The sequence below is a fragment of the Propithecus coquereli genome, unplaced genomic scaffold (assembly GCF_000956105.1).
Source record: "Propithecus coquereli isolate 6110/MARCELLA unplaced genomic scaffold, Pcoq_1.0 Scaffold482, whole genome shotgun sequence".
NCBI classification, from domain to species: domain Eukaryota; kingdom Metazoa; phylum Chordata; class Mammalia; order Primates; family Indriidae; genus Propithecus; species Propithecus coquereli.
This window is the reverse complement of record NW_012150641.1, coordinates 1676071-1689069: the sequence shown is the minus strand read 5'-3', so window position 1 is coordinate 1689069 and position 12999 is coordinate 1676071. Positions and strand designations below refer to the sequence as shown.

Genomic DNA, 12999 nt, shown 5'->3' with positions numbered 1-12999 from the left:
TATATTCACAAAGCTGTGCAACTATCACCATTATCTACAATTCCAGAACATTTTAATCACCCCAAAAGAAACCCCATATCCATTAGCAGTCACTTCCCATTCATCCCTCCCCACAACCAAGGCAACCACTAATCTACTTTCTATCTCTATGAATTTGCATCCACTGATTATAGCTTACATGTTTTTCTCTTCAAAGAACTAGAGACTGATAAAGAATGACCTCTCTAGAGAAATCATACTATATTTTATCCCATTTGGCTCCATTTGCTAACGTGATCAATGAGGCTACTTAAATTTGTTTACATAAATAAATAAATACTTTCTCATTGTAAAAATTCAAAATTATCAATGAAGCTAACAATCCCCCTTGACTATTCTTTCCCAAAAGTAACCACTGTTACCAGTTTGGTATGTATACTTCCAGAATTTTTAAAGGCATTTATATACATATAAATGTATCTATAGAATAGATAGTATTGTTTTTCGTTTCTTTAAACATAAATAAACTAAATGATATCATAATGTAGATATTTTTTTGCGGCTTGCTTTTTTCCATTCAACAATATATTAAAGAATCTTATGACGTCTATACCTATGGATGTAACTCATTTTTCTTAATTGTGTAGTTTATTTATCTATTCCTTACTGTTGGAGATTTAGGGTGTTTCCAATTTTTTGCTGTGACAAACAATGTTATAATGTACATCTTTGTACATGTTACCTTATGCACAAGTGTGATGACTGTTTCTCTAGAGTAGATGGTGAAAAGTGGAACTCTGTGTCAAAAAACGTGTAAGTTTTGAAATGTAATAGACACAATTAAATTGGCCTTTGCCAGTTCTGTGGTATAGTTATAGTTAATAATAGTTATATATGTGACCATCAATTTCACATATTAGTGCCTTTAAAATCCACTTTGATGTCGTTGTATATAGCAGAAAGAACCCTAGCCTGGATATTGAAAGATATAGGTTCAAGTCCTGGTTCTATCCCTAACTACTAACTTCATCTTAGGCAAACCTTTCAATATCTAGGCCCCAGTTTCTGGACGTAAAATATGGTATCTATACCATCAGTAACATGCAAGATGCTTTTATTTTTATTGATTTTCATTTTAATAATTTTTTGCATTTTAAAATAAATTAGGAAAAACATAATTACCATATCATATCAAGGATTTATGAATATTATTTCTAGTAATATAAAATTTTAAAGGACATTCAAGCTAAAGAAAAGCAAACTGATTTAAAAAATAGTATGCATATAATGGTACAGATAAGACAGTACGTAGACATGACAAATCATGAATATGATACATGAAGTACTTAAGTTTCTTCCTTGACAACATCAAGAAGTTAGATTAATGCAATAGATCCTAGACTTTTAGATTTTGATGACCAATGTAAAAAAGTTAATGATCAACATGGGGTTGCTGCCTTTTCATTGTGCTAAGGACATTAAGAGCAACAAAGCTGAGTGTGGTTGCTCACACCTATAATCCCAGCTACTTGGGAGGCTGAGGCAGGAGGATCACTTGAGCCCAGGAGTTTGAGGTTGCTGTGAGCTAGGCTGACGCCACGGCACTCTAGCCCCGGCAACAGAGTAAGACTCTGTCTCAAAAAAAAAAAAAAAAGATTATATGGTAGCACATAGGAGAGGTGCCTGTCATTATAAGCTTGGAGAGTCAGGGAAGTTTTGTGCATACTTGCTTACTGTTTACTGTGTGTCAAACACAGTGCTAAGAACTTTAAATGTATAATTCTGTTGACGTCACAATATCAGGGCTTCACAGAAAGACATATATCACCATGTTAGCAGAAGAAACTGAAACTCAGAGCTGAAGTGGAGGCAGGATTTGAACCCAGGACCTGTCTCTCCTGAGCCCAAGTTCTTAAGTACCATGGCTGACCACTAATCCAACACAGCACTGCCTACTTAAAGGGGGACTAAAAAGAAGTCAGAGAGGCAGGGGAAAAACCAGGAACATGAGATTACAGAAGCCAAACAAAACTATTTCAAGAAGTGGGTGGTCAAGAACTAAGAAATATCCTCTGAATTTTGCAACCAGTAGATTCTTGGTAATTTGGTGAAAGCAGCTGCAGTAGGGGCAGAGGGCTGGAAATGAGTAGGCAAGTAGACACTGAGGGTAGGTAATTCTTTCAAGTGGCTTGGCTGTGAATGGACATAGACAGGTAGGGTGGCAGCTAAAGGGGTCCAAAGTATTTGTTTTGAAGATAAGGAGATTTGAGCACATTTAAACATGGTTGTGAAAGAGCAACTATGATGGGAGATAAAAGATTGAGTTAGAGGATCACTGGTAACCATTATTAGTCCTGGAGAAGGTGACAGGGGTGAGAGCAAGAGCCCAAGTGTAGGATTAGCTTCAGACAGGAAGGAGGGAAGGAGGAAAGGACAAACAAGGATATAGTTAAATACATAATTTGGTGTCAGTATTTCAAGGGAGTTCTCATCTGATGAGCTATCTCCTGGAAGTAGATTAAGATCTTCTCTTTTTCTTTTTCTTTTTGAGATGGAGTTTCACTCTGTTGCCCAGGCTGGAGTGCAGTGGTGCAATCACATCTCATGGTAACCTCAAACTCCTGGGCTCAAGCGACCCTCCCACCTTGGCCTCCCAGTGCTGGGATTAAGGATTTTCTACTCTAGTGTAAGGAGGAGGTTTTGAGGAATTTGAGGATGGTTTGAAAAAGTCACTGTGGAGAACTGAAAGGAAGTTGACTAGGACAAACTATTTCTAAGCAGCCATACTGGTCTGAATGGTCATGGTGTTTTCTTCAGTAGCCCCTTTGCATCCTGAGTGTAAACAGACAGCCAAAGTGATCAAAGGCTGGGGATTTGCAGGAAGGAAGGCACTAAGACAGTGGCAGGAGAGCAGTTGAAATGATAGACCATGGAATTTAAGCTGGATAGGAAAAGAGGTGAAGACAGGGTGGAACTGATAAGGAGAAAATTAGGAGTTAAGGGATTAGAGTGTATCATGGGTCCTAGAATAGTGGAGTAAAAGTAATTATAGAGCTAGTAGGATAGAAAGTTGTGGCCAAAGTGTGTGGGGGGTTGGATTTATTATTAATATTTCAGAAGAGGTAAGTCCAGAGATGGGGGGCAGAAATGGGACGGAGAGAAAGATCTCTGGAAAAGGGACTGAAAGGTCTGGATGATGAATGGATCATTCGTGTGGATCCTAAGGTCACTCAAGATGATGGCAGGACTAAGCCAGGTATCAGTCTTCAATGAATGACGGGAATGTCAGGAGGTAAGCAGATGATAGTGAGGAAGAGAAGTTAAGGAGTATGCAATAAGACTGCAGCAGCCCTAAAGAAATAGGGGCTTTTTACACAAGATGGGGGAATCTGGAAGCAACCTGAAGATAAAGAATTAGATTCTCTCAGGTATGTGGTCTGTTGCCAGGCTCCCTCCCTCTCTCCCTCCCTTCCTCCCTTCCTTCCTTCCTTCCTTCCGAATCTCAGGAGCCAGGCTTATTTTCTATACTATTTTAAACTATGTTTGGGATACCAAACTTCATGACCAAAAGTTTCATATCCACTGTTTCCTATTCTCCATTTCTTTCCCTATATAAATATTTTTTAAACTTAGTCTTATTTTTCATTATAGAACACATGCTCTTAACAGAAAATTCCAGGTAGAGAAGTATAAAAATGAAGAAAACAAAAATCACTCTTAATACTATCACTCAGCAGAAACCACTATTAACATTTTAATCACTTCCTTCTAGTATTTTCCTACATGGCTTAGATTATGCTACATATTTATAGTAATTTTATATTGTTTATTCACTTAACATTAGATCATAAGCATTTGCTCATGCCATTAAGAACTTTTTTTGGCCAGGCACGATGGCTCTTGCCTGTAAATCCCAGCACTTTGGGAAGCTGAGGAAGGAGGATTTCTTGAGGCTGGGAGTTCTAGACCAGCCTATGCGGCGGGAAGATTACTTGAGCCTAGCAGTTCAAGCTATGATCACACCACTGCACTCTAGCCTGGGTGACAGAGTGAGACCCTGTATCAAAGAAAAAAAAACTTTTATCAATATGGCAAAAGGTTAACAATCAGTAAACCTAGGTAAAGAGTGTATGGGTATTCACTGTACTCTTTCAACTTTTTTGTAGGTTTGAAATTTTTCAAAATTAAGAAGTTACAGGTGAAAAGGGAACTAATCTCAAAGGAAAAGCAAGAAAATAAGAAACAAAATTCAAGATACTGGTTGCGGGGAAAGGGAGCATGTAGAGGGATATGAAGGACTATATGAGGTTTTAAAGATATTACTAATACTGTATTTAATAAACCAGATGACACATGTTCATTTTTATATTATTCTTTATGGCTGATGTATGTTATATATACATCTTTTGAATCTATGAAATAGTTTTCAATAATAGATAAAACTTTTAAATTAAAAACCTTCCTAAATAACATTTTAATGGTTTCTCACATTCTTTAATTGCTATCTTTCCTTACCAAAACAAGCTTTAAAGGTGACCAACTGCCAAATACAATGCTTTTCTTGGTTTGTGCTTTTTTTTTTAAAAATTGAAATACAGGAGGGGCGCGGTGGCTCACGCCTGTAATCCTAGCACTCTGGGAGGCCGAGGCGGGTGGATCGCTCAAGGTCAGGAGTTCGAGACTAGCCTGAGCAAGAGTGAGACCCCCGTCTCTACTAAAAACAGAAAGAAATTATCTGGACAACCAAAAATATATATATAGAAAAAATGGTGGCGCATGCCTGTAGTCCCAGCTACTCGGGGAGGCTGAGGCAGGAGGAACACTTGAGCCCAGGAGTTTGAGGTTGCTGTGAGCTAGGCTGACGCCGCGGCATTCTAGACAGGGCAACAGAGTAAGACTCTGTCTCAAAAAAAAAGAAAAATTGAAATATAATTCATACACCATAACATTCACCATTTTATTTTTTATTTATTTATTTTTATTTTTTAATTAAAAACTTTTCTTTCTTTTCTTTTTCTTCTACTTTTGCTCAAGAATTGCTTAAGAACATTCACCATTTTAAAGTGTAAAATACAGGGATTTTTAGTATATTCACAAAGCTGTGCAACTATCACCATTATCTACAATTCCAGAACATTTTAATCACCCCAAAAGAAACCCCATATCCATTAGCAGTCACTTCCCATTCATCCCTCCCCACAACCAAGGCAACCACTAATCTACTTTCTATCTCTATGAATTTGCATCCACTGATTATAGCTTACATGTTTTTCTCTTCAAAGAACTAGAGACTGATAAAGAATGACCTCTCTAGAGAAATCATACTATATTTTATCCCATTTGGCTCCATTTGCTAACGTGATCAATGAGGCTACTTAAATTTGTTTACATAAATAAATAAATACTTTCTCATTGTAAAAATTCAAAATTATCAATGAAGCTAACAATCCCCCTTGACTATTCTTTCCCAAAAGTAACCACTGTTACCAGTTTGGTATGTATACTTCCAGAATTTTTAAAGGCATTTATATACATATAAATGTATCTATAGAATAGATAGTATTGTTTTTAGTTTCTTTAAACATAAATAAACTAAATGATATCATAATGTAGATATTTTTTTGCGGCTTGCTTTTTTCCATTCAACAATATATTAAAGAATCTTATGACGTCTATACCTATGGATGTAACTCATTTTTCTTAATTGTGTAGTTTATTTATCTATTCCTTACTGTTGGAGATTTAGGGTGTTTCCAATTTTTTGCTGTGACAAACAATGTTATAATGTACATCTTTGTACATGTTACCTTATGCACAAGTGTGATGACTGTTTCTCTAGAGTAGATGGTGAAAAGTGGAACTCTGTGTCAAAAAACGTGTAAGTTTTGAAATGTAATAGACACAATTAAATTGGCCTTTGCCAGTTCTGTGGTATAGTTATAGTTAATAATAGTTATATATGTGACCATCAATTTCACATATTAGTGCCTTTAAAATCCACTTTGATGTCGTTGTATATAGCAGAAAGAACCCTAGCCTGGATATTGAAAGATATAGGTTCAAGTCCTGGTTCTATCCCTAACTACTAACTTCATCTTAGGCAAACCTTTCAATATCTAGGCCCCAGTTTCTGGACGTAAAATATGGTATCTATACCATCAGTAACATGCAAGATGCTTTTATTTTTATTGATTTTCATTTTAATAATTTTTTGCATTTTAAAATAAATTAGGAAAAACATAATTACCATATCATATCAAGGATTTATGAATATTATTTCTAGTAATATAAAATTTTAAAGGACATTCAAGCTAAAGAAAAGCAAACTGATTTAAAAAATAGTATGCATATAATGGTACAGATAAGACAGTACGTAGACATGACAAATCATGAATATGATACATGAAGTACTTAAGTTTCTTCCTTGACAACATCAAGAAGTTAGATTAATGCAATAGATCCTAGACTTTTAGATTTTGATGACCAATGTAAAAAAGTTAATGATCAACATGGGGTTGCTGCCTTTTCATTGTGCTAAGGACATTAAGAGCAACAAAGCTGAGTGTGGTTGCTCACACCTATAATCCCAGCTACTTGGGAGGCTGAGAAGGGAGCATCACTTGAGCCCAGGAGTTTGAGACCAGCCTGGGCAATAGATTGAGACCTTGTCTCAAAAAAATAAAAAAAGTATATATTAAAAAATAACAAAACCCAAACCTATATACTCATTACCATTTTTTCATAAAAAGATATTAAAAATGTTTAAAATTATAAAAGAAGTACACGTTGAAAAATTTTCAGATTGAACAGTAAGCGTAAAAAGTCATTTCCTTGTTCTTTCTCTCTAAAATCTATTCATGGACATTCTTCTATACAGATCTATCTCATTTTTAGAAAGGACATTTTTAACATTACGTGTATGTATGTATATGTACATATATTTTGAACAATCATATGTGATATTACATATAATTTATAATACATAAAATATAAACATATATACATATATTACACATAAACATAGTATACTATATATTTACTGTACATGAGAAAAATATAGAAGAAATATACACCGCCAGAATAAAGGACAGACTTTCCCAGGAAAGGACAAGTGGCAGCCGTACTTATCCACCTGGGAATCACTGATTTACATGATCTCCCATTTCTAAAACACTATGATTAGGTCTAGAATATGCTTAGCATTTACATGCCTTTCATTATTATCATTAACCTACATATGTCAAAAGACAATTAGGAATTTCTTTACCATCTCCTTGGGTAGAAAAAGCACAGATTGTTTTTTTAGTCCTTTGATCTCCTTCTTGCATAAGTACATGTCTATGCTCTATCACTCATTCTTACTGGTTCCCTATACCACAGTTTTAACCTGAGATCACAGACGTCAGGGTTATTTTCATAACACCATGACAATGTGAAATTTTGTGTGTATACTTTTTATTTCTGGGGAAAGGGTTTATAACTCTCAATGATCCAAAAAGGTTAGAAACTATAGCTTTAGTTAAGTTTCTTGCTTCTGTTTTAAATAAATAATCTTATTATTGCCTTGAGAGTTCCTTAAAATGTTTTTTCTAGTTCTTTTTGGGGCTGTCCATCTAATTTCTGGTTTGCATGTGACGGCTGAATGTTTGAGCTCCTTGTTCTCACCTTAAAAGTCTTCTCATTAAAAACAAAAAATAGTCTCCTCTTCCAATTAGTCATAAAGGATTTTAATTTTTTATTTTATTTTAATTTTCTGAAGTACAGAAATACAGAAAAAGGCAGAGAGTGATGCCCACATTGCAAGTGACAGGGGCCGGGCGCAGTGGCTCATCCCTGTAATCCTAGCACTCTGGGAGGCTGAGGCAGGAGGATCACTTGAACTCAGGAGTTCAAGACCAGCCTGAGCAAGAGCAAGACCCCCATCTCTACTAAAAATAGAAAAAAAAAATTAGCTGGGCATGGTGGTGCATGCCTGTAGTACCAGCTACTCGAGAGGCTGAGGCAGGAGGGTGGCCTGAGCCCAGCAGTTTGAGGTTGCTGTGAGCTAGGGTGACGCCACGGCACTCTGGCTTGGGCAACAGAGCAAGACTCTGTCCAACAAGACACACGGGCACAGATAAAAGGCCTAAGGACAGACAGAATAGACAGGCAAAAGAAATACAGAGAAACCTGGAAACAGAAGGAGAGACACCAGAACTGAGCAGAGAAGGAGGATGGCAGAAAGATAGGGTGGCAGGGAGAGAAAGGAGAATGACGGACAGAGAAACAGGCAATATCACCAAAAGGGACACAGACAGGCAAACAGAGAGGGGAGGAGAGAGAGAAGGCAGACAGATAAAGGAAGAAAAAATAAGGTAAGAAGGAAGACAAAGTGATAACAGTGTTTTATACAACATAGTGCTTTATAATTTATAAAGTGCTATCACACACACTACTGCAGGCAGACAGGGAGAATCCAGCAGACAGATGGGGTGATGGAGGGATACAGGCCAATCAGACAGAAGAGAGAGGAGGTGGCCAATCAGAAAGAGAGACTAGAACGGAGACCAAGACAGACAGATAAGAAGAAAGACAGAACCAAGAAAAGAGAAGTGAGAGAAGGAAAAAGGGAAAGGAGAGACACAAAGATACAGAGGCTGAAATAGTTAAATTCAGAAATACAGGCAGTAAAAAAGCAGAAATGAAAGAACAGCACATTGGGTATAGAAGTCTTATTATCATCTTTCTCAGAGAGAGACCTGGTTATAGGCTGTGTCTTTGTCTCTCTCAAAGAATTATAAAATGTCTCTAAGGTGGCACGTGTGAGGAGCCAGAAGGAAGGATGAAAAAGGAGAGAAGTTTTCATCATGAGCAAAGCTTTTTATACTAGGAGGAAGATAAACTTCTTGGACAGGCCTAGGTCAACAACCTCAAAGGATCTCGACTCATATGCCTTTAAAGAATTCATATAGACTAAATGGCAAAACCAGAGTGAGTCTCTACCTATTCTATGTGTGTTCAGCTTACAAACTATCTATACTTATTAATTGTACCTGTATTTATATAGTATTTTTCAGCACTACCAGTGCTTTCGTGTCTTTTCTCAATTAATACATATTTCAGTGATGAAGAGACCAACCAAGGTGTGCTGTCATCAACACAACTTCCTATGCAGAGTAGAATAGATTTGGAGAGAGCAAGTTCTTCCCAAGCACTCCTCAGGTACTGGTAGTAAAAAGCATGCAACCAGAACTAGTCAATGGAAAAGACAAACGCCATAAAGTAGAATCAAAAAGACTACAGATAATACCTGGTAAGCCGAGCAAAGTTAGGAAAGTGTACTGACAGACTGACAGAAGGCACATCCAGCAAAGCTGGGAAAGTTGGCCGGGCACAGTGGCCCATGCCTGTAATCCTCGCACTCCGGGAGGCCAAAGTGGGAGGATCGCTTGAGGTCAGGAGTTTGAGGCCAGCCTGAGCAAGAGTGAGACTCTGTCTCCACTAAAAATAGAAAACATAGCTAAGTGTCATGGTGCATGCCTTAGTCCCAGCTACTTGGGAAGCTGAGGCAGGAGGATGACTTGAGCCCAGGAGTTGGAGGTTGCAGTGAGCTAGGATGATACCATGGCACTCTACCCAGGGTGACAGAGTAAGACTCTGTCTCAAGAAAAAAAAAAAGAAGTAATGGAGAAGTACAGCAAAAAGCAAAATAGACTTGTGTATGTAGACTCTTCTCTGGAGCAGTATCCAAAAAATGTGAAATACTAGATGCCTCTGGGGAGAACTTGAGGACTGGGGGAGAGGGATAGGAGGGAGGCTTACTTTTTACAGTATACTTTTTGTACTTTAAAAAATTTTATACCATGTGTATGTACTACCTGTTCAAAAGTTAACTGCGAAACAAAAAAAACAAGAAGAAAAGCAAGAAAAGGTGTGGACAGCAAGTGCCTGCCAAGCAGACAGCAAAAAGGCAGGAAGACAGTGAGAGACTGGGAGAACAGCAAAAAGACTGAGGTACACAGACTGAGGAACCGGAAAGATAGAAAGAAAAAGAGACAAATGAAATGGAGGCAAGCATGACAGAAAGCAGGTTGGGGATACAGAAAGAAGGCAGACAAGACTCTCAGGCAAGGGAGTTACTGAGAGGTTTGGGGAGAGAAACTAGCCCCATTGAGGGGATGTTGGCAGAGAGGAAGCCAAGAGAGAAAAAGCTGAGAAGCAGAAAAACTAAAAAGAGACAAGCATTAAACAGTGGGATAGCAGCAAGCATGTGGGGTAGACTGGCAAGAAAACAGACCAAAGGGAGGCAAGGAAAAATAATGAACTTAACAGGCATAAATAAGAGGAGGAACAAGTAGAGGGGCAAGATAAGAGGCAAACCAAAATGGGGAGCCATGGCAGGGCCTGGAAGGTAGACAAACCAAGAGATACAGGCTAAAAAAGTGATAGAGACAGGCAGGCGGGGAGACAGATGGCTAGAGAGAGAGTGGTGGGCAAACAGCCAGAGAAGCAGACAGACAACCAGAGAGAGAAAGAGGCTGCCAGCCAGTCAGGGAGGAGCAGACAGGCAGGCAGGCAGACACCATAATAGGAGCAAGCAGGTAGAGAGGCAGGCGGAAACAAGGATAGAAGAAGAAAAATCAAGGAGTCGGTGGGGAGAAAAAAAGAACAGGAGAGAGATGCAGACAAGCAGAGGGGAGATGGACAAGGAGAGGGAGAATAAGGCAAATCCAGAAATCCACATGCAAAGCACACTCAAGAGAGAGAATGATGAATGTTTGTACAGGGAGGCACACGGCCACCTTTAGCCACCCACACCTGCAGATCATGACACATGTGGCAGGCAGAGGCACTCAGCACAGGGAGAGGGCACAGGGGCAGAGACACTGCGGCGCACATGAAGTGCAGTGTGGCCCACATACACGTGGAGACACTCATCCCAGACACAGTATGATCCACAGGCATACACAGAAGGGGCCAGAAAGAGGGGGAGTAAGGCACGCATGAGGAAGAGCCACACGCGGAGCCCGGAAGACAGAAGTAAACAGAGAGAAGACAGAGATGGAAAGTCACTTAGAGGTGACAGAGCCTGAGAGTCAGAGGGCTGAGAAAGACAGTCTCAGTGAAAATCAAAGACATAAGTACAGAGAAGCTCATACAGAGAAAGAGGGGGAGACTTGGACAAACTAGTACAGAGAGACTGAGAAAGAAGACAAGAGCAAAATCAAATGGAAGAAGAGGAGTTAGACTCAGTATAGGAATTATACGGGTACAGAGGCAAGAGAATTCCAAAGGCCAGGTTAAAAAAAAAAAGAAAATCAATGTTCAATAAAGTGCATTAGTGTGGGGAGTAGACCATTAATAAAGAATATTTTAGCTTCGTAAACAAAAACGTGCACAGTATTCCCAGTTACTAGTACTTGTTGGTTGCTGCTTATCACCCCCCAACCCAGGGTGCTCCTGAGCACTGCAGAAGCTGGGTGGCTGGCAGTTACACTCTAGAGAAATAATCCAGGGGAAAAATGATTCCATGGGCATGGGACAGAAGCAAGAGAAGGGGCATAATGAGATCAAAAGGGGAGGAAACTAGAATAAGGAAAGAGTGACAAGAATGAAAAAGGATAGAACTGAGCTACTTGCCCTCCTTCCTGTGCTCCATTAGCAAGTTTTATTTTATGCCTAGACTTCTCAGATCAAACCATTGTATGAGAAAGCTACTTTTGGACTCCTTTCCAACTGTCCATCTGATTCCTGTAAGATAAACACTGGGAAATTATGGGTCAGAAAGTTAGATGAAAACACCCGAGTATAGCCCCTACCTCTTGCTTTTTCTTAGTTCCAGTTCCTTTTCTCTTTCACGGTACCTCAGTTGCTTCTACTTTATCAGTGTTGGAGATCATGGAGGAAGGGAAGCATACTGAAACGGAAGAAAAGAGAAAATAATTTCACAATCTTCAGACTTGACTCTTTCCCCTTTATTCTAAAAATGTGTTCTATTTACCCCCAAATTAATTTCTCAAGTCAGATGAATTTTACATTCAAGCAACTGGGGGAGGAGAGAGCGAGGGAAAGGGGAAAAGAGTGAAGGTAAAATTTACAACAATTATAAATCACTGAAAAGGCTGGGCAAAGGGGAGAATCAAACATGGACTCCTTTGAAAAAAAACTCAATCATCGTATCTATTCATATCTCTCCCCCAAAAGTCACTAGGCTTTCTATCACTTTTTTTAAAGAAAGAAGAAAAAAATCCAGTCCCGCTTCTCATTTAAAAGATATGTACACAATTAAATGCGTTTTGAATTCAATGAGGTATGTAGAAACAGAGTTATATATAAACATATATTTCATCTTTTTCCTTTTCAATGCCTGAAGGGGAAAAAAACCTTCACATCAAACCACTCCCTTCTGAAGTATTCAAAAAAAAAAAAAGCTTTTCTTTAGAGAAGGGAGGTGGGGAGGAAGAGACTAGTAAAGAAAAGAAAAAAAATTAAATCTAGTTGGACTAGTATCTAACTAGTTAACCTTTAACAATTTATGCTGATGTCAGACTGAGCATGAGTACTGATTAATGCCCCCCCTCAAATATTTTTTATAAGGGGGGAGTTAGTCACAGCAGCCATTTTTGTTTTATGCAGAAATCCTTCATGCCCCCCCAACACACACACACACACACACACACACACACACACACACACACACACACTTCAGTACACAAGGAAAATATCTCTATTAATCTGTGCACTAATCAGTTATGAAAAAGGAGAAATTTGTGGGTTTCTGGGTAGAGGCTTGGAGATGGGGGTGTAACAGGGAGGAGAATGGGGGGGTGAAAAATGAAATATTAAGCCAGCCATTTTGTTTTAAAAGGGGATTTTCCCCCCTCTCCCTTTCTTTATGGAGGGGGTGGCAGTGCTGGAGGGGGGGGTTGTTTTAAAAATAATTTCAAGGCGGCCATCTTAGTGCCTCAGCTCTGAGAAATATTTCTGAGCGCCCCCCTCAGAATTTAAATATATTTAAAGCAACGGAGAGGGGGGCAGAGA

General features: G+C 38.7%; 1 long non-coding RNA gene across 1 annotated transcript in view; it reads right to left on the bottom strand.

Annotated features, from left to right (window-relative positions):
* The window catches only part of LOC105819443, a 19125-nt gene that overhangs the window by 5386 nt on the left and 740 nt on the right, over window positions 1–12999 (bottom strand). The window contains exon 2 of the long non-coding RNA XR_001137960.1: window positions 11778–11875. This is a non-coding gene — a long non-coding RNA (uncharacterized LOC105819443). The remainder of the gene's footprint in view (window positions 1–11777; window positions 11876–12999) is intronic.